The 19,037-nt window shown below is 48.6% G+C and overlaps 1 protein-coding gene across 2 annotated transcripts in view; it reads left to right on the top strand.

The window, feature by feature from the left end:
• Positions 1-8,809: 8,809 nt before the first annotated feature.
• Positions 8,810-19,037, top strand: part of PGLYRP2 (peptidoglycan recognition protein 2) — a 17,372-nt gene continuing 7,144 nt past the window's right edge. Inside the window, exon 1 of one of the 2 annotated variants that reach the window (XM_014465130.2) lies at positions 8,810-9,169. The gene's annotated coding sequence lies outside the window, so the exon portion shown is untranslated. Of the gene's footprint in view, positions 9,220-19,037 lie in introns of both variants that reach the window. The other variant, XM_023763333.1, reaches the window with a different exon arrangement.

Here is a 19,037-nt window from a genome sequence, read left to right as displayed (position 1 = left end):
CCCCCCCCCCCCAGTGACATGGGCATGTCTGAGACAGTTAGTCATCGCACTGAGGATGGAGTGCTGTGGGCATCTAGTGGGTAGAGGTCAGGGATACTGCTATACACCACACGGTGCACAGGACAGTCTCTCACAACAGACTAATCCCAGATGTCAACATGCTGGCTGGGCGAGACTAGTAATTCTAGATAACACATGGAGGAACGTTTTCTATTTTATATATTTATGTTACATGAGAGACTTGGTTTAAAGAGTAAAAAACACAGTCCTTTTGGTATAACAGTGATGTAAGTTTTTAAAAAATAAGTAAGGTTTAAAAGGAAAACCACTAAAAGAAAACTATTAATTCAGTAATAGAAACAGATTACATAGGTGGGGCAAAATGGTGACAGGATTGTGAACAGTTGAAATTTCAGAATCAGACACCATCTGTCTGATTTAACAAAGAAGAAGCTCAAGATCTCTAAATTTTCGTTGGGGAAATATTAGGGCACCAATCTTTTCACAAATTCCAGAAAACAAGAAGCAGATAGCTCAAAACTTAAAACAGAGAATTTAAAAACAAGTGTAAGCCCAGCTGGCGTGGCTCAGTGATTGAACCAGGAGGTCACAGTTCGATTCCCGGTCAGAGCACATGCCCAGGTTGTGGGCTCTATCCCTGGTGTGGGGTGTGCAGGAGGCAGCCCATCAGATGAGAGTGATTTGCTCTCATCATTGGTCTCTCTCTCTCTCTCTCTCTCTCTCCCTTCCTCTCTGAAAAAAAATAAAATAAAATAAGAACAAGTGTAAGATGCCCCCGTGCCCTAGCAGGTGGTACACTGGGACTCTTCATTTCAATAATGCTCCTTCACTCGGTGCTGGGCCCTTGGCCAGGGTGGGAGGGGCAGCGTTTTCAGGTGAAGAAGGGGTGATACAAGTAATTGAAGCTTTGCTGTTTGGAGGAGGCAGAAGGGAGGCCAGGGAGGCTACGTGAAGGATGTGACATCTGAGCTGGTACTTCAGGGAGAGGTTGGATTTCAACAGGTGCCGTAGAGGGGGTGGGGCTCAGACAGAGAGAAACCGAGGGTGTGGCTGGGCAGATGGCTTTCCCTGGCCTGGGGATGTGGGAGTGGAGGAGGCTGGAGGGGTGCAGGGTTGGGTGCGAAGGGCCTTGAAGGCCAATCCCAGTGGCTGAGGGTTGATCTGGGAAATAAGGAATCGCAGATGGTGCTTGAGCATGGGGAAAGCCCCATTCTGATTGGTTGTTTTAAAACACTTTACAGCCCGACTGGCGTGGCTCAGTGGTTGAGTGTTGACCTATGAACCAGAAGGTCATGGTTCAATTCCCGGTCAGGGCACATGCCCAGGTTGTGTGCTTGATCCCTAGTGGAGGGTGTGCAGGAGGCAGCCAATCAATTATTCTCTCTCATCATTGATATTTCTCTCTCTCTCTCTCTCTCTCTCTCTCTCTCTCTCTCTTCCTCTCTGAACTCAATAAAGATATATTTAAAATTTAAAAAATAAACATTATTGATTTTTGAAGGGTGTGAATTGTTTTAAGGATGTGGGAGACATCCGCATTGCTGACTGGCTGAATGTGGGGCTCCAGGGAGCAGAGGAGTGGAGAAGAGGGTGTCAGCCCAGCTTCTCTGCCCTCAGAGATGGAAGGAGAAACAAGTGAAAGGTCCTGGGGATGAGGAGTCACCGAGAGTAGGGCTCCTGGCCATGTGACCTGAGGCAAGACATGTGATCACTGCGAACCGCCATCCCACATAGAAATAATAGAAGAGATGATCACAAGATGAGGTGGTGGTTACGGGTGCTCACAGCTTGGTCTGGACAAACTTCAGCACATCAAGTTTGCCGTTTGATTTGCACTGTCTTAGAGGTTCTCAACCAGGGCCAATTGTCCCCTCAGGGGACATCGGGCAATGTCCGGAGAGGCTGGTTGTCACACTGTGGAGGGGGAGGTGCCACTGGCATTTAGCAGGGAGAGGCTCAGGATGCTGCTAAACACCGGACAATGCATAAGACGCCCCCACCCCAGGGAATGATCTGGCCCCAGCTGTCATCCATGCTGAGGTTGGGGCACTCTGGGTGACCTTGAGTCTAAAAGGCCGGTGGGCCCTGACCAGTTTGGCTCAGTGGATAGAGTGTCAGCCTGTGGACTGAAGGGTCCTGGTTCGATTCCGGTCGGGGGCATGTACCTTGGTTGCAGGCACATCCCTGATAGTTTTTAAATAAATAAATAAATAAAAGGCCGGTGGGCTGGCTGTCAGGGAGATCCCCAGGAGGTAGCTGGGCCCGTGAAAAATCAATAAAATATATTTGTTTAAAGAAATAAATAAAAGGCCGGTGGGCTGGCTGTCAGGGAGATCCCCAGGAGGTAGCTGGGCCCGTCCTCGGGAGTGTGTCTGTGAGTCACCCGACTGGGAAGACAGTGGGTGCCCTGCAGTGGGTCAGTGAGGCCACTCAGGGGAGGAGGAGGAGGACAAGAAGTGGGGGAGGAAACAGAAGCTGTATTTAGGGCGAGCACAGGCAGAGGCACGGCACTGGAAGTGGAGACAGCTACGTCTGAAAGGTTGAGAAAGAGTGGTAATAGGTGCCCTCACCTGTGCCCAGAGGTCAAGGAGCCATGGCCCCAGGAGGGAACGGGGCTATGTGGTTAGCAGGTCACCAGAGTCCTTGGCCTGGCAGCAGCCAAGGTCCCAGTGATTATGATCAGAGTGGGAGGATGAAAGTAGAGGCAGCGGCTGGGTTAGGAAGATGGTAGCAGAAAGACATCGAGAAGTGGGTAAAGGTGGAGTATGGCTGGGGTGAGGGAAGGGCTTTTTCTAGGGCTCCAGAAGCTCATGACAGACTTTTAGGGGCAAAGATTAAAAAAAAGAGAGAGAGATCCCATCATGCACTGTTGATGGGGATGTAAAATGGTGCGGCCGCTAAGAAAAACAGTTTGACAGTTCCTCAAAAATCGAAGCATACAATTACCCTACGCCCCAGCAATTCCACTCCTAGGGTATATCCAAAAGAATTGAAACCAGATACATGTACACCTGGGTACATGGGACTCAGACAGATACATGCACACCTGTGTTCATAGCAGTCCTATTCGCTCCTGCCAGAAAGTGGAAACAGCCCAAGTGTCCATCAGTGGGTAAATGGATGAATACATGTGGTCCATCCACACAATGGAATGTTATTCAGCCATAAAAAAGAAGTGAAGCTCCTACAACGTGGATGAATCTCAAAAACATGCTGCGTGAGAGAGGCCAGACCAAAAAAATCCCATAGTGTGTGATTCCATTGCTATGAAATGTGCAGAACAAGCAAATCCACAGAGACGGAAAGTAGATTGGCGATTGCCAGGGGCTCACTGGAGGGAGAAATGAGGAGTGAAGCCCAAACCCAGGGAAAATGGGTACGAGTTCTCCTTCTGAGGTGATGAAAAAAAAGTTGGAGCAAGATAAGAGGTGATGGCTGCCCAACATCATGAATATACTAAAAGCCACTGAATTGTACACTTTAAAATGGTTAACTTTATATGATGAGAATTTCACTTTAATAAAAAAAAAATAGTTGCGGCAGGAAACAGAGCACTAAAATGGGGTGATTTGACTAGAGTTTGATGAAAGCACTATTTTCAAAGAGACAGCAGCACCCCAGGGGCTAGGAACAGCCAGGAGCCTTCACCACCCCTGGATGCCTGGGCCTGGGACCGAGAGGCCACAGTAGTCACTGGGACCTGGACCAGATAGGGCTGAGTGGGCAAGACTGCCTGGCGGGAGCTGTGAGCCTTCAGTCCAGGGACAGCCAGCCTGCATGGACCGCAGAGGAAAGAAGATGAGATATTAACACCCTGACCTTACTCTCCTCCCTCCCTCCAATGCCTGCTGTGGCTCCCCATTGGTTGAACCCAATCAGAAGCCACAAGGCAAAGGAATGTGTTGAGTGGTTTATACAAGTCAGCCTCCCAGAGCACAAAATCTGGGGCGGAAGGGTAGACACAAGACAGGAGATAAAGGAGATTTTGGAGCATAAAGACAACAGCCATTCAGGAGTGTGGGGTGAAGGGGGGGGGCAAACAGCCCCTTTCAACTCATCACTCGCCACCCTCTTCCTCAAGGTCCACACACCAGCCACTGGTGGCCATTTTCCCCAAACCCACATAGGCCACCTCTGCCACCTCTAAGCCTTTGTACATACTCTTCACCATGCTTACAATCCTTGTCCCTTCACCTACCCAGCTTACTCCTACTGATCCTCGGGTCTTACAAGCAGCTCAAAAGCCATATTCTGTGAAGGCTTCCCCAGCCCTGGGCTGAGGTCAAGCCCATACTCCCTGCAGCCACATCTGCTGTGCATCCTCAGTCCCAGCAAAGTTGCTCTTGGAGTGATTTGGTTAGCAACTGTCTGCCTGGATGGGGCTGTGAGCTCCACGTGGGTAGACAGGGTCTTTCTCAGACCCCGTTTTGCCCAACCTCAGCTGGCAGGAAGCACATATTCATTCAACAAACATCAAGTCCATAGAGAGTCCCAGGTTTTGTTCTATACTGAACAAACGGGGTCCTATTCCTGCTCTCTAGAGAGATTACATAAAGCACAACTAGAAACACATCATGGAAAAGAAACATAATGAAAAGGGGTAATCTATGGGATATGGACTATGGGGGGAAATCCAGCAAGGTAAGATGAGGAAGGGCTCTCTGAGAAGGTGCTATTTGAGCAGAGACCAAAAGTGAGGGAGGGGGATACCTGGAAGCAGAGCATTCCAGGCACAGGGCACAGTCTGTGCATAGACCCCGAGGCTGGATTGTGTCTTCCGGAACATCCAAGAGACCAGAGAGGCTGGGGCAGAGTAAGCAAGGCGGGGAGTGAAAGGAGATGAGGGTGGGGAGGTGACAAAACGGATCGTGCAGGGCCTGAGGAAGGACCTAATGTTTTGGACATCAAAGATGGCTAAAGTCTGAATGGTCTTCCACCCTCAGCTTTCGGACTCAGGCCTCTGTGAAAGGTGGGAGCCACAGAGGGTTCTGAGCAGAGGAAGGCTGGGGTTTCACAGGTTTTAACCGGCTCCCTCTAGCTGCAATATTATGGGCCAACTGAAGAGGGCACAAGAGCGGCAGGAGGAGACCAGCGAGGTGGCCGGAGGCTTGGACCTGCAGAGCAGCAACGGAGGTACTGAGAGTTGGGAAAGCTGGTGGAATGTGACATTTGTTTTAAAGGTGGAGCTGATGGGATCCGCTGACAGATTGGATGTGGTTGTGAGATGTTAACCTAAAAGTAAAAAGGCCTTTCAAAGTGAGAGGCAACAAACGTTTATTTGAGATCAATAAGAATAGCCCTGACCCGTGTGGCTCAGTTGGTTGGGCGTCATTCGGTGCACCAAGAGGTTGTTGGTTCGCTTCCGGGTCATGGCACATGGCCAGATTGTGGGCACAATCCCGTGCAGGGGGCAGCTGATCCATGTTCTGCTCTCACATCGATTTTTTGTTTCTCTCTGTCTCTCTCTAAAAATCAGTTAAAATTTAAAAAGAAAGAATAGTTATTTGGGAATCATTAATTCAGAGAGAAGCCCAAATAGTGTTCCAATTAGGGAAAAACACCAGGGGTGTTTATGAGAAAGGGAAGGAGAACAATTACATCAAACATAGTGATGTTCATTCTAAACAATGTTTTTTTGTTTTTTTATATATTTTTACTGATTTCAGTGAGGAAGGGAGAGGGAAAGAGATGAGAGAGAATCATGATCGGCTGCCTCCTGCACACCCCCTACTGGGGATTGAGCCCACAACCTGGGCATGTGCCCTTGACTGGAATTGAACCCGGGATCCCTCAGTCCGCAGGCCGACGCTCTATCCACAGAGCCAAACCAGCTAGGGCTCTAAACAATGTTTTGAATTTTCAGCTCAGTAGTCATCCGTTCCAGTAGTCATAATACCTGCTTTCTTATTATCTTTGCAAACATTTCCTCGAGGCACAATGTTGCTTGAGGCCCAGTCCAAAGGTTATTTCACCGTTTCAACATTCCAGATGTTTGAGATATAAGACATATGAGACAGTTCCTCTGGGATGGCTTCATTTGTTTGTTAACAAGGAGAAAGAGAAAAGTCACAGGTGATTTCAAGTTTTTTTACCTGGGTTACATTGAGGCTGGAGTTTTCTTTCCTTTCTTTTCTGCCTCCCCACTCCCCCACCCACCTTCCACCCTCCCCCCACCCCCGCAGCTGGAGTTTTCAATGGAGAATAAGAGAAAAGGGAAAAGGTGACAGAGAGAAAGATAGCAAAGGAGGAGGGGAGTGCATGAGAGGGAGGAGGAGTTGATAGCAATGAAGAGCCAGATGGGTGCAGGAAGTACGTACAGGGAGGAGAGGCCCTAGGCCTCAGAAACTAAGGAGAGAGATGGAGATGTGCTCCCCTAGAAAGCGGGGAGAGTGGGGGTGCTGCTGGGGAGTGGTAGGGAGTGAGGAGGACCAAGGTGCCATGACCTCACTCTCCAGCTGGAGAGCGACTCCGATTCCTCTCCGCCTGGGCCAGAAATCCTAATGGTTAGAGCACCCTGGAGGAGGGCAGACAGGCAACGTCGAAATTGGCTGGGATTAGCTGTAGGATGAGTTCACAGGGAGGGACTGGGAACCTAGTTTAGGCTTCTCGGGGGAAGTAATGTATCCGTAATCCCAGAGTCACATAGGAAGGGAGGGACTGGGAACATTGCAAGCAAAGTCAGCAGAAGTGCAAAGGCCCTGGGGCTGAACAAGGGTGGCATTCTCAAGGAGCAAGAGACCAATGGGCTGGAGCGGGACACCTACAGGAGAGGAGGTCTGAGGGGTTGGTGGAAACTGGATCACGATGGTTCTAGGGCCGTGGCCGACAAACTGTGGCTCGCGAGCCACTTGCGGCTCTTTGGCCCCTTGAGTGTGGCTCTTCCTAAGCCTTAGGAGTACCCTAATTAAGTTAATAACAATGTACCTACCTATATAGTTTAAGTTTAAAAAATGTGGCTTTCGAAAAAAATTTCAATCGTTGTACTGTTGATATTTGGCTCTGTTGACTAACGAGTTTGCCGACCACTGTTCTAGGGTATGCAAGTGAAGAAAGAGAGAGGAGGGGCAGAGCAGAGGGACCAGCTGGAGCCAACAACTAGAGGCAAGGAAGTACCTGGCCTTGCCTGTTTAGGGCATAGGAAGTGACCCTGCCCCCAGCTGTGCTGATATAAACTATACAGCAAGCAAAGGGAGCGAGTGGGCTGGGGCAAAAGTTACCTCCGTCAGAGAACCAGTTGTGGTTCGTGACCACAGGCCACCCAGGGCTGATTCAGCAGGATTCTGTGTAGTCCGAGGTCAGCTCCCCAAAGAGCAAAGCGACACAGCAGCGAGCTACCCCCACCCGGCCCAGAGGACCTGCCTCGGGAATCTCTCCTCACTAACTCCCAGAAGGGTTCCGCTTCAGGAAACTTCTCAAACGTCCTTGCAGGCTGGACCCAGCTACCAATCGCTGTGTGACTCTTGGCAAGTTACTCCGCCCCTCTGAACGCATCGACCACTTTTTGTTGTTGTTTGATCCATCTGTAAATCAGAGGTGTCATCCTCTGCCTACGTGACCACAGTCATTCTCCACAATAAGGCAGGGACTCTGATTATACCCATTTTACAGGTAGCGAGATAGTGGCTCAGAGGGAGGCAGTCACTTGCCCAAGTTGGGGGTTAAACCCAGACCTGTTGGATTCCAGAGACAGTGAGGCTTTTGAGGACCCGGTTTTCAGATCCTCTGTAGCAAGTGTCTGGCACCCAGTGGTGACGAGGCGGATGGGGGGCTTTCTTAGTCATTAGCCTGGGATGGTGTGGGACCACCTCTCCCAGCCTCGGTTTCCTTGGCTGCAAAATGAAGACTTAGAATCCTCCACTTAGAATTCTCTCCTCTTCGGCTTTGGGAGGCATCAGAGATTTAAAGTGTGTGAAAATAAATGGTGAGGCTTTGGCAGTTCCTCAAAAGGGTACATGTAGAGAAACAAGGGGTGGGGGGAGAGTACACGTAGAGTAACCACATGACCCAGAAAATTCCACTCCAAGATATAGGCCCAAAAGAATTGAAGACGGTAGTCAAACAAGAGCATGTACATACATGTGCATAGAAGCACTAGCACATTAGCCCAAAGTGGAAACAACCCAGATGGTCCATCCACACGGTGAAACGGTACTCAGCCGTGAAAAGGAATGAAACATTGACACGCAGTACAACACGGATGAGCCTCGCCAACATTACGCTGAGTGACAAGGCCCAGACACAAAAGGACACACATTGTATGATTCCTTTTATATGAAATGTCCAGGGTGGGTAATTCTTCTTTTTCTTTTTTTAATCTTCACCCGAGAATATGCTTGTATTGATTTTTAGAGAGGAAGAAGGAAGAGAGAAAGAGAGAAACATCGATCAGTTGCCTCCCATACATGGCTCAATCAGGAATAAAACCTGCAACCTAGGTATATGCCCTGACCGAGAATCGAACCCGAAACCCTTTGATGTATGGGATGACGCTCCAAGCAACTGAGCCGTCCTGCCGGGACTGGGTTACTTTTAAAGACAGACAGCAGATTGCTGGTTGCCAGGGGCAGAGCGGGGGGACCAGCAGTGATTACTCACTCGGTCAGTATTGGGTTTCCATCAGGGGTGAGGAAAATGTTCTGGAGGCCTGGATTGTACGTGGGAACTCCCTGACCTCAAGCAGTTCCACTCCTCTGCCTGAGAACCATGCAGGTGACACCCACTCACAGTGAGGTCACCGCCCTTGGACACAGGTGACTCAGCGAGAGGGCAGATAGCAGAACCCAGGATATTGGCCAAACTGACCTGGTTCATTCCCTCTGGCCAGGATATCCCAGCCAGGGAGGCCCGGAGCTAAGGGGCTGTCCTAGGCCTAGTGAGAAAACCGTCCGTTGTTGTCACTTCTCTGTTCCCAGTCTTGTGCTGACATCTCAGGAAGAGTCAGCTCTGGAGCCAGCACTCGGGAGGCTCCCAGTCCGGAGAGTATGGAATTGGACATAGACACTCCCAGCCTCCAGTGTCCGGACTGAGCCAGAGAAAGCAGACGGGAGCCAGGAAAGCCCAGAGGAGAAGGCCAGAGAAGGGGAGGCCTCCTAGAAAGGAACGGGTTTTGAAGAGCACATAGGACGCCACCAGACCAAATAAAAGGCTTGTGAGTGTTTCACACCCTGGCATACTTCACTAGTGGGACTGCGAAGTGACGTAAGCAAATGAAAACGCTTGTTAAATTTTTTTATTTTCGTTCTTTGTTATCATTAGCTTGTTAATTTTTTTACCTACTTGAATACTTTACTAGTGGGGAGGAAAACTGGTGATATCTGAAAAAATTAGATACGCATTTATCCACCTAGCGCAGTGGTTCTCAACCTTCCTAATGCCGTGACCCTTTCATACAGTTCCTCATGTTGTGGTGACCCCCAACCATAAAATTATTTTCGTTGCTACTTCCTAACTGTAATTTTGCTACTGTTATGAATTGTAATGTAAATATCTGATATGCAGGATGTATTTTCATTGTTACAAATTGAACATAATTAAAGCATAGTGATTAATCACAAAAACAATATGTAATTATATATGTGTTTTCTTAGGCGATCCCTGTGAAAGGGTCGTTCGACCCCTAAAGGGGTCGTGACCCACAGGTTGGCGACCCACAGGTTGAGAACCGCTGACCTAGAGGGAAAAACTCAATGATTCTCTTGCAAAAATAAGATGAATGAACAAGGCTTTTCATAGGAACATTATTTAAAACTAGAGGCCCGATGCACAAAATTCGTGCAAGAGGCTTGGCCCTTGCAGCCGCAGTGGCTTGCCTCAGCCCTTGCAGCCCCAGCTTCATCAGGAAGGTTGTTCAGCTGTCCGGTCTAATTAGCAAATTATGCTTTTATTATTATAAATATCAACAGACTGGAAATAGCCTGTATGTCTATCAATAAGGGATGGTCAAATAAACTATGGCACAGCCACACGATGGAGTACTATGCAGCTGTAAAAAGGAATAAGAAAGATCTCTATATACTGGAAACAGTGTTAAGTAGAAAAAGAGCAAAATAGATTTATATATATATATATATATACACACACACACACACACACACACACACTAGAGGCCTGGTGCACAAAATTCATGCATGGGTAGGGTCCCTAGGGCTGACTGGTGATCAGGGCCAATCTGTGGGGCAACTGGCGGAGCAATCGGGGCTCCCGCTCACACCAGCCTTGGCCTGGCGCCACCCACTCACCAATCGCCCCACCAGTCACCCCACAGACGGCGACCGGTGGGGCAATCGGGGGCACCCCCCCCACCCCCGCTCGCACCTGCCTTGGCCTGGCATCCCCCCCGCAAGTGCACAAATTTTGTGCACGGGGCCTCTAGTAATATTATATTTTTAAAATAATCCCCTCAGTTCACACCCACTAGGATGGCTATTATAAAAAATAAAATAATAAGCATTGGTGAGAATGTGGAAAAATTGAAACCCTTGTGCACTGCTGGTGGGAATGTAAAATGGTGCAGCTGCTGTGGAAAACAGTATGGAGGTTCCCCCCTGCAAAATAAATATACAATTACCATATTACCCATCAATTCCACTTCTAGATGGGTCCTAGAAATCGAAGGCTTCAGGTTAATAGCATAACTATAGAAAGAAACTATTTCAAGTGATACTATAGCACAGTAATTTGATGGCACATCCCCAATGGGATATACCCAGAGAATAAAAAGAACCAGAAAAAAAGTCTTAAACTGTTTTTTCAATAATCACATCGTTTAAACTAAGTACTATTGGTATGTTATCCTGATATTTGATCTGTGTGTATTGTGGAATAAAGGAAATGTTGGTGTCATTGAGTATTTGGTATTTCAGTGTGGGGAAAAGAAAATACAGGTATAAGATTGATCAGGTAAGGTAAAAGTCATTTAACTCGAATATGAATTGGAAGTATCAGCATAAATTCATGATGTACTTTATTTTTTAAAAAATGAGGGCTTCCTACTTCTGTCCAATGAAAAGCCCTAGAGCCCTAGCTAGTTTGGCTCAGTGGATAGAGTGTCAGCCTGGGGACTGCAGGGTTCGGTTTTGATTCCAGTCAAGGGCACATGCCCAGGTTGCGGGCTCGAACCCCAGTAGGAGGTGTGCAGGAGGCAGCCAATCAATGATTCTCATCATGATGTTTCTATCTCTCTCTCCCTCTCCCTTCCTCTCTGAAATCAATAAAAAAAAATTTTTTTAAAGCCCTAGAAACAACAACTAACCCAGTAGCCACTAGCGCCCCTAGCACCTTGATTGTGATCTCTAAGTACCACTCTCCAATCAAAGAAACAAGAGCTCCTTGGAGAAATGGCTGATCCCAGGCCCGAGGCAAGAAACATACAAGATGTTCCTGGAGTCTTTAGTTACATCATAAAGTAAGAAAGCTGCCTAAGAGTCCTGTCAAAAGAACACAGGAGTCAAAGTGGAGAGGATCCCTCTGGCCAAAGGAAGGAATAATAATTTGATTATCAGTAAAGATAAGAACTGCCAGGTATTGACCATTTCAGTAACTTCATGGGTACATAAGAAATAAGGCGAGCCCCCAAATTCCGGGGTCCTGGTAGAACACAAAGCATACTCGGGAGCCAGGCAGCAAGGCAAACACCTTTACTTCTGCACGTCGTCTGGGAGCACACGCACACCAAGCAGGTGGTCTGCTCGGCTTTTTATCCTGACACACGTGACCTGTCCCTCACTCTTGATTGGAGCTCAGGCGCACAGTCTTTCGGGATTGGCTAATTCAAAGGGAGGGGTTGGCCTTTGCCATTTCAAGATGGTGGCCCCCAGGGGAGCTGCAAGTCATGGGGCCAACTTGGTGGCTGCCAAGTCACACGGGCCGAAATGGCGGCTGTGTAAACTGTTCTTTGACGGAAAAGATGACTTGTGTATTCTCACAATAAACAGATAGAAAAGGAATCTCATTCTTTACCTTTGGAGGATGTTAGGGAGCCCAGTAGTTATTTTGGAAACTAGGGGAGAAAAAGAATCAAGCATTTATCTTGCCTTTCCCATGTGAATTGTACCATTGGGTAACCAATTGGTAGAGAAGAGGACGTCTCTCTTTCCACAGGTATTCCAGCTAACAAATGAAGAAAAGGTAATATCATTTTTTAAAATATTTTTTATTTATTTCAGAGAGGAAGGGGGAGGGGGAGGGAGGTAGAAACATCAATGATGATAGAGAATCATTGATGGGCTTCCTCCTGCACACCCCACACTGGAGATTGAGCCCACAACCTGGGCATGTGTCCAGATGGGGAATCGAACCCTTACCTCCTGGTTCATAGGCCGACGCTCAACCACTGAGCCACACCTGCCAGACAAATATCATTTTAACATCATTCAGTTGTAGCTTCTAATGAATTAATAGATCTAGGCAATGAGCATCAATGTGAGATAACATTGCAGAAGAGAACCAGTAGGTGGAGGTTATAGAAGAAATAAGGCGGCTCGCCTGGCCAGTGTGGCTCAGTGGTTGAGCATCAATCCAGGTACCAAGAGGTCACTGGTTCGATTCCCAGTCAGGTTACATGCCTGGATTGCGGGCTCAAGCTCCAGCAGGGACATGCAGGAGGCAGACAATCAATGCTTCCATCTCTCTCTCCCTCACCCTTCCTCTCTAAAATAAATTTAAAAAATAATATGGCTCATGAGTTGACACATGTCAACTGGATGATAGATATACATGGAGGTTCATTATACAATATTTTGAATATGTTTGAAATTTTCTATCTATATAATAAAAGCCTAAGCGACCATTATGGCAGAATGATCAGAATAACTGGTTGCTATGACGTGCACTGACCACCAGGGGCTCAGAGCAGGAGCTGCCCTCTGGTGGTCCGTGTGCTCCCATGGGGGGAGCGCTGCTCAGCCAGAAGCTAGGCTCATGGCTGGTGAGCGAAGCAGCCACGGTGGCAGGAGCTCTCCTGCCTCCACGGTAGCACTAAGGAGCAGCAAACCAAGCAGTAAGGAGCAGCGAGCAGGCGGGCGGTAAGGAGCAAGGGGTCCCGGACTGTGAGAGGGCACAGGCCAGGCTGAGGGACCCCCCTCCCCTCTTCCAGTGCACAGATTTCATGCACCAGGCCTCTAGTTTAGAATAAAATGTTGAAAGCCCTTTGCCTTGTGTCATTCTATTGAAACAGGTTAGCATACCTAGAAGCCTATAGGTGCTAGGTAAATATTTCCCAGGGAGTACCAGCATCTGGTCCCATTTACCCCACACTGATTCTTGGCCTCTAGCAGACCGCCGAGGGCTGAGCTTATGATTTCACTAGAATATCCAGTGTTCTCAGTTACAAAACTCCCTCCTCGCCTGTTCCAGGGCCAGGTGTCTGAGAGATTAAATCTCACCTCTACTCTCCCAGAAACACACACCTTAGTCAACTTCTGCCTACCGGGGACTGGAATAGCCCCAGCTAAAGGCTGTAGGGTTGATTACTCGCCACCACAATTTGCTTTTCCTTTTAGCAAATTGAGTTCAACCAGTTCTGGAACTGGCCTTCCCTGGCTTCAGTGATTTGGCTGGAGTTCCAGACTGGCTTAAGGCCCAGCCCTAAGGCCCAGCTGGCTGCCGAGGGGCCAGAGCCAGCAGGAAAGCCTGGGGTTGGACAAATGCCCCAGCTGCAGAAATAATACGTTACCAGAATGTGGGAATCCGGTCATAACAGACTGTGGGCTGGACCTCTGCTGGGGAGCCTGGGCAGGTGGGTAGAGAGGCAGAAGTGACTCCTTACCCTAGCACACCGCCAAATGCTTTCCACATGCTAGATTGCCCTAGATCGTTTAACTCTCACAGTAACCCGATGAGGTTGGTACTATTGTCCTGTTTTAGAGATGGGCAAAATGAAGGCTAGAGATTAAGCTACTTGGTCCAGCTAGTAAGCAACAGACTGAGAATTTGAATATGGGTGAGGGGCTGAGCATAAGTCAGCAAACTTTATTAAAAGTCCATATAAACATAATTGTACAACAATCCTATATAATAAGAGAGAATCATGCAAATTAACTGTCCCTCCGCCACAAAGATGGCTGCACCCACAGCTGAGGCTGAGTTCCCATAACAAGCCTTAAGGAGCAATCAGCAGGGACCTGAGGCCACAACCCCCGCCGTGGGGCTTGATAGGGGACCTCAGGCTGCACCTTCCACCCGGCAGGGCTTGATGGGGGACCTCAGGCTGCGCCCCCCGCCCTGGTGCCGGGCCAGGGGACCTAAGGCCGTGCCCCCACCCTGATGGGGTTTAACAGGGGACCTCAAGGTGCACCCCCCCGCCCCAGTGCTGGGCCAGGGGATCTCAGGCTGCATCCCCCACCCTGGCACCGGGGCAGAGGACCTGAGGCCGTGCCCCCCCCCCACCCCAGCGCCAGGCCGGGGGACCTGATACTGCGCCCCCCGCCTGGCAGGGCTTGACAGGGGACCTCAAGGTGCACCCCCCACCCCGGTGCTGGGCCAGGGCACCTCAGGCTGCTCCCCCCACCCTGGCGCCACGCCGGAGGAACTCAGGCTGCGCCCTCTGCCCTGGTGCCAGGCTGGGGGACCTCAGGCCATGCCCCCTGCCCTGGCACTGGGCCAGGGGACCTGAGGCTGTGTCCCCCACCCAGCGGGACTTGACAGGGGACCTCAAGGTGCACCCCCCACCCTGGTGCTGGGCCAGGGGACCTCAGGCCATGCCCCCCACCCAGCGGGGCTTGACAGGGGACCCTCAGGCTGCACCCCCTGTCCAGATGCCAGGCTGGGGGATCTCAGGCCGCGCCCCCCCCGCCCTGGCGCCAGGCCAGGGGACCTGAGGCTATGCCCCTCACCCAGCAGGGCTTGACAAGGGTGGGACCGGCCAGGTCTGGATCTAGCCCAATGAGGGGGGTCGGCTGGGTCTGGGTCTCACGCGATTTTGAGGCACATGTGGGTGGGTGGGGACTTGACTCTGGGTCCCGTAGTGCACCCCAGACTCTGACAGGAGGAAGATTTTCATATACATTTACTAATTTTCTTTCATCTCTGACACTTCTATTATAGAGAAAGGGCAAATAGCAATATTAAAATATTTCCTCTAATTAATTCCCTTTTAATGTGCATGAATTTTGGGCACCGGGCCACAAGTTTGTATATAAAGCTTGATTAAACCTATGTTAAAAAATATTTTAAGGACCACATAAATCCAAACCAAATGAAGTTACTATCTGTACCCCCCACATTCACAATAGCCAAGACATGGAAACAACCTAAGTGTCCACTGATGGACATATGTGTATGATTCAGTCATAAGATAAAAGAAAATCCTACCATTTGTGACAGCATGAATGGAAGTTGAGTGAAATAAGTGAAATTATGCTAAGTGAAATAAGTCAGACAGAAAAAGATGAATACTGTATGATCTCATTTACATGTGGAATCTAAAAAAAAAAAATTCAACTCATAGAAACAAAGAGTAGAATGGTGATTGCCAGGGGCTGGGGGATGCTGGTCAAACAATACAAACTTCTAGTTATAAGATAAATAAGTTCTGAAAATCTAATGTACAGCTTGGTGACTATAGTTAACAATACTGTATTATATGCTTAAAAGTTGCTAAGAAAGTAGGTCTTGAAAGTTCTCACCACACACACACACACACACACACACCAAAGGAAAGTATGTGAGGCAAAAAATGTGTTAACTAATCTTATTGTGTTAAACATTTTGCAATATGTACAAATATCAAAACAACTCATTGTGTACCTTAACCTTACACAATGTTATATGTCAACTAGTGGCCTGGTGTATGATTCATGCACACTGAAAGTAAATTAATTAGAAGAAATATTTTAATATCGCTATTCGCCCTTTCTCTATAATAGAAGTGTCAACCAAATTCACGATTGACAATGACAGATGGAAACACATGTGTGCGATTGGCACCAGCGAAAGCTTTATATGTATCATGCATGCACAAGTCAACTTAGCCTTTTATAGATATAGAACAAACTTGCTTAAGTAGACCTTTCTGATTTAGCTAAACTTTTTCCAGCCCAGTAAAGCACCCCAATTTCTCTTTCAGGTAATTGTCAGCAACACAGCAGTAAATATCAACACAAGGCAGATTATCATTGTAGATCATGCAGGGAGAACAAAGGGTGAAATATTTAACTGCAGCAGTGTTTGACTATATTCTGCGCAGTGAGAAAACCTGAAGTCATTTTCAAGGCCCACCATTTCTTACTTCTTTTCAGTCGTGTCAAGTTTCTAAGCTTTCTAAATCGCCATTTTCCGGCTAATGAAAAGAAAATAGGATTCCACCAAGTCTCCCATCTGCCTATTCCAGGACTTCTGTGAGGATCAAATGAGATGAGGCATGGGAAAACGCTTCACAGACATTTTGTTACAGTGTGAAATGTTTCCACCTGGCTATAAAGCAAGTCATGTTCCTGGGCTGAAGAAACCGCAAGGAGGCTCGTGGTCGCTAGGGAGAGGAAGCCAGACGTTGCTACGTGACATCATTACCAGGGTGGAGGGAAGGACACTTAGCATATTAGCCTTTTATATATATAGATTATCTTATCTAATAAAGAGGGAATATGCAAATTGACCGCCACACCATAATGGTCAAGATGACTGCACCCACAGCTGAGGCAGGGATTCCATAACACAAGATGGCTGCACCCACAGTGGAGGCCGAGTTCCCATAATGAGCCTTAACAAGCAATCAGCAGGGACCTGAGGTTGTGTGGCGCTGGGCTGGGGCAGGGGACCTGAGGCTGCACTCCACACCTGGCGGGGCTTGACAGGGGACCTCAGGGAGCACCCCCTACCCCAGTGCCGGGCTGGGGGACCTCAGGCCGCACCTCCCGCCCTGGTGCCGGGCCAGAGGACCTGAGGCCACACCCCCACCAAGCAGGGTTTGACAGGGGACCTCAAGGCACGCCCCTCCCCCCGGCCCAGGCCCGGGGACCTCAGGCTGTGCCCCCTGCCCCAGGCCGGGGGACCTCAAGGCGCACCCCCCGGCCTGGGCCGGGGGACATCAGGCCACGCCCCCTGCCCTGGTGCTGGGCCAAGTGACCTGAGGATGCCCCCACACACACAGCAGGGCTTGATGAGGGTGGGGCCGGCTGGGTCTGGATCTAGCCCAATGGGGTCGGGCTGGCCAGGTCTGGGTCTCGCGCAATTTCAAGGCGCACATGGGTGGACGGGGACTTGACTCTGATTCCCATAGCGCACCCCAGACTCTGACAGGAGGAAGATTTTCATATACATTTTACTAATTTTCTTTCATCCCTGACAATTCTATTATAGAGAAAGGGCAAATAGCAATATTAAAATATTTCTTCTAATTAATTCCCTTTTAATGTGCACGAATTTCATGCACTGGGTCACTAGTATGTCAACAAGCTGGAGGAAAGGGAGAAGTCACACAGTAAATATTTTCAGCTTTGCAGACCAGACAGTCTCTGTCAAAACAACTGAATTCTGCTGTTATGGCATGAAAACAGTCATACACAATATATAAACAAATAGGAAACGATGTATTCCAATAAACCTCCATTTTACACAAATGAATATTCCATACAATGGGATATTATTCAGCCATTAAAAGGATCGATTCATGATAAAAAGCACTAATTCATACTATAATGTGAATGAACCACAAAACCATTATGCTCAGTGAAATTAAAAAAAAAAAAAAGTTACATAGTGCATTAATCTGTTTATATGAAATGTCCAGAACAGGCAAGTCCATAGAGTCAGAAAGCAGATCAGTGATTGCCCAGGCTGGTGAATAATGGAGAGGTGCTGATTCGCAGGTACAGGGCTTTATTTCATGATGATAAATATGTTTTAGAACTAGGTAGAGGTGGCGGTTACACAACATTGCGACTGTACTAAATGCCACACAAGTGTACACTCTAAAACGGTTCACTTTATGTAAGGTGACTTTCACTGAGGGACAAAAAACTGTTCACAAAACAGACAGCGGGTCCATAGGCTGTAGTTTGCTGACTCCTGCTGTACGATGTCGCTTAACAAAACCCCGAGCTGAATAAAAACACAAGCATATAAAATCTTAGCTCGAAGCCCTGCACACAATTATTATTACTATTATTAGGGCCTTCATTATTATTATATTACTGCTACTAAAGTGAATATTAACTCTGACCTTAGCCCCAAGTTTCTTTTCCTCTGACCTCTGGCCCCGATCCCAGCTTCACTTCAGATCCAGGGCGCAGGGCTCTGCCTGTCTGTGCCAATGTTACTTCCATTAGGGCTGTCCCCTGGCCCTGAACAGTGACTATTCTCACGAGACCCCTAGTTTGCCTGCAGCCTGGAGGGGCCTTTGATCTACCCTGGCAGATGGGCCTCAAGAGGTGGGAGAAAAGTAGGGGTGAGGGTGATTCATCCTTGGAACCCCAGCCTTTCTGCTTCCTCCTAGGCCCAGCCTAGACCAGGTGCCTTGGAGTGTGGGTGCGTGCATACTTGTGTATGCGTGCATGTGTGTTTCACAGCCCAACCCCAAACCAATCCCACATCCGCAATCAAGCCTTTCATGTACTCAGCAATCCCTCCCTGCCACCCACTTGGTCCCCGACCTGTGCTGGGCACTTCTGGGCACCCCAAGAGGTCTCAGCATCTCCTATTCTCAGGGAGATGGCACTGGACAGAGAAACTCCCAGGCCTGTATGAACAGGTCTGGGATAAAGGGGGGAACTTCAGGCTAGGGAGCCAGGATGGGAGCCAAGGGTAATCAGAGAGGCTTCCTGGAGAAAGGGTCTTACCCTAGGACAGTGGTCGGCAAACTGCGGCTCACGAGCCACATGCGGCTCTTTGGCCCCTTGAGTGTGGTTCTTCCACAAAATACCGACTTCTGCGCATGGGCCACGAAGTTTCAATCGCACTGTACCATGCGCGCCCGCACGAGGTATTTCTTTTGGAGAAGATGACTCAAGGGTTGAAAGAACATCAAATGAAATGCAAGCAGCAGGTTGCAGACGATTTGGGCTAATTCAAAAAAAAAAAGA

The sequence above is a fragment of the Myotis lucifugus genome, unplaced genomic scaffold, assembly GCF_000147115.1.
Source record: "Myotis lucifugus unplaced genomic scaffold, Myoluc2.0 scaffold_280, whole genome shotgun sequence".
In the NCBI taxonomy this organism is placed as follows: Eukaryota; Metazoa; Chordata; class Mammalia; order Chiroptera; family Vespertilionidae; genus Myotis; species Myotis lucifugus.
This window is presented reverse-complemented; position numbering and strand designations above follow the sequence as displayed.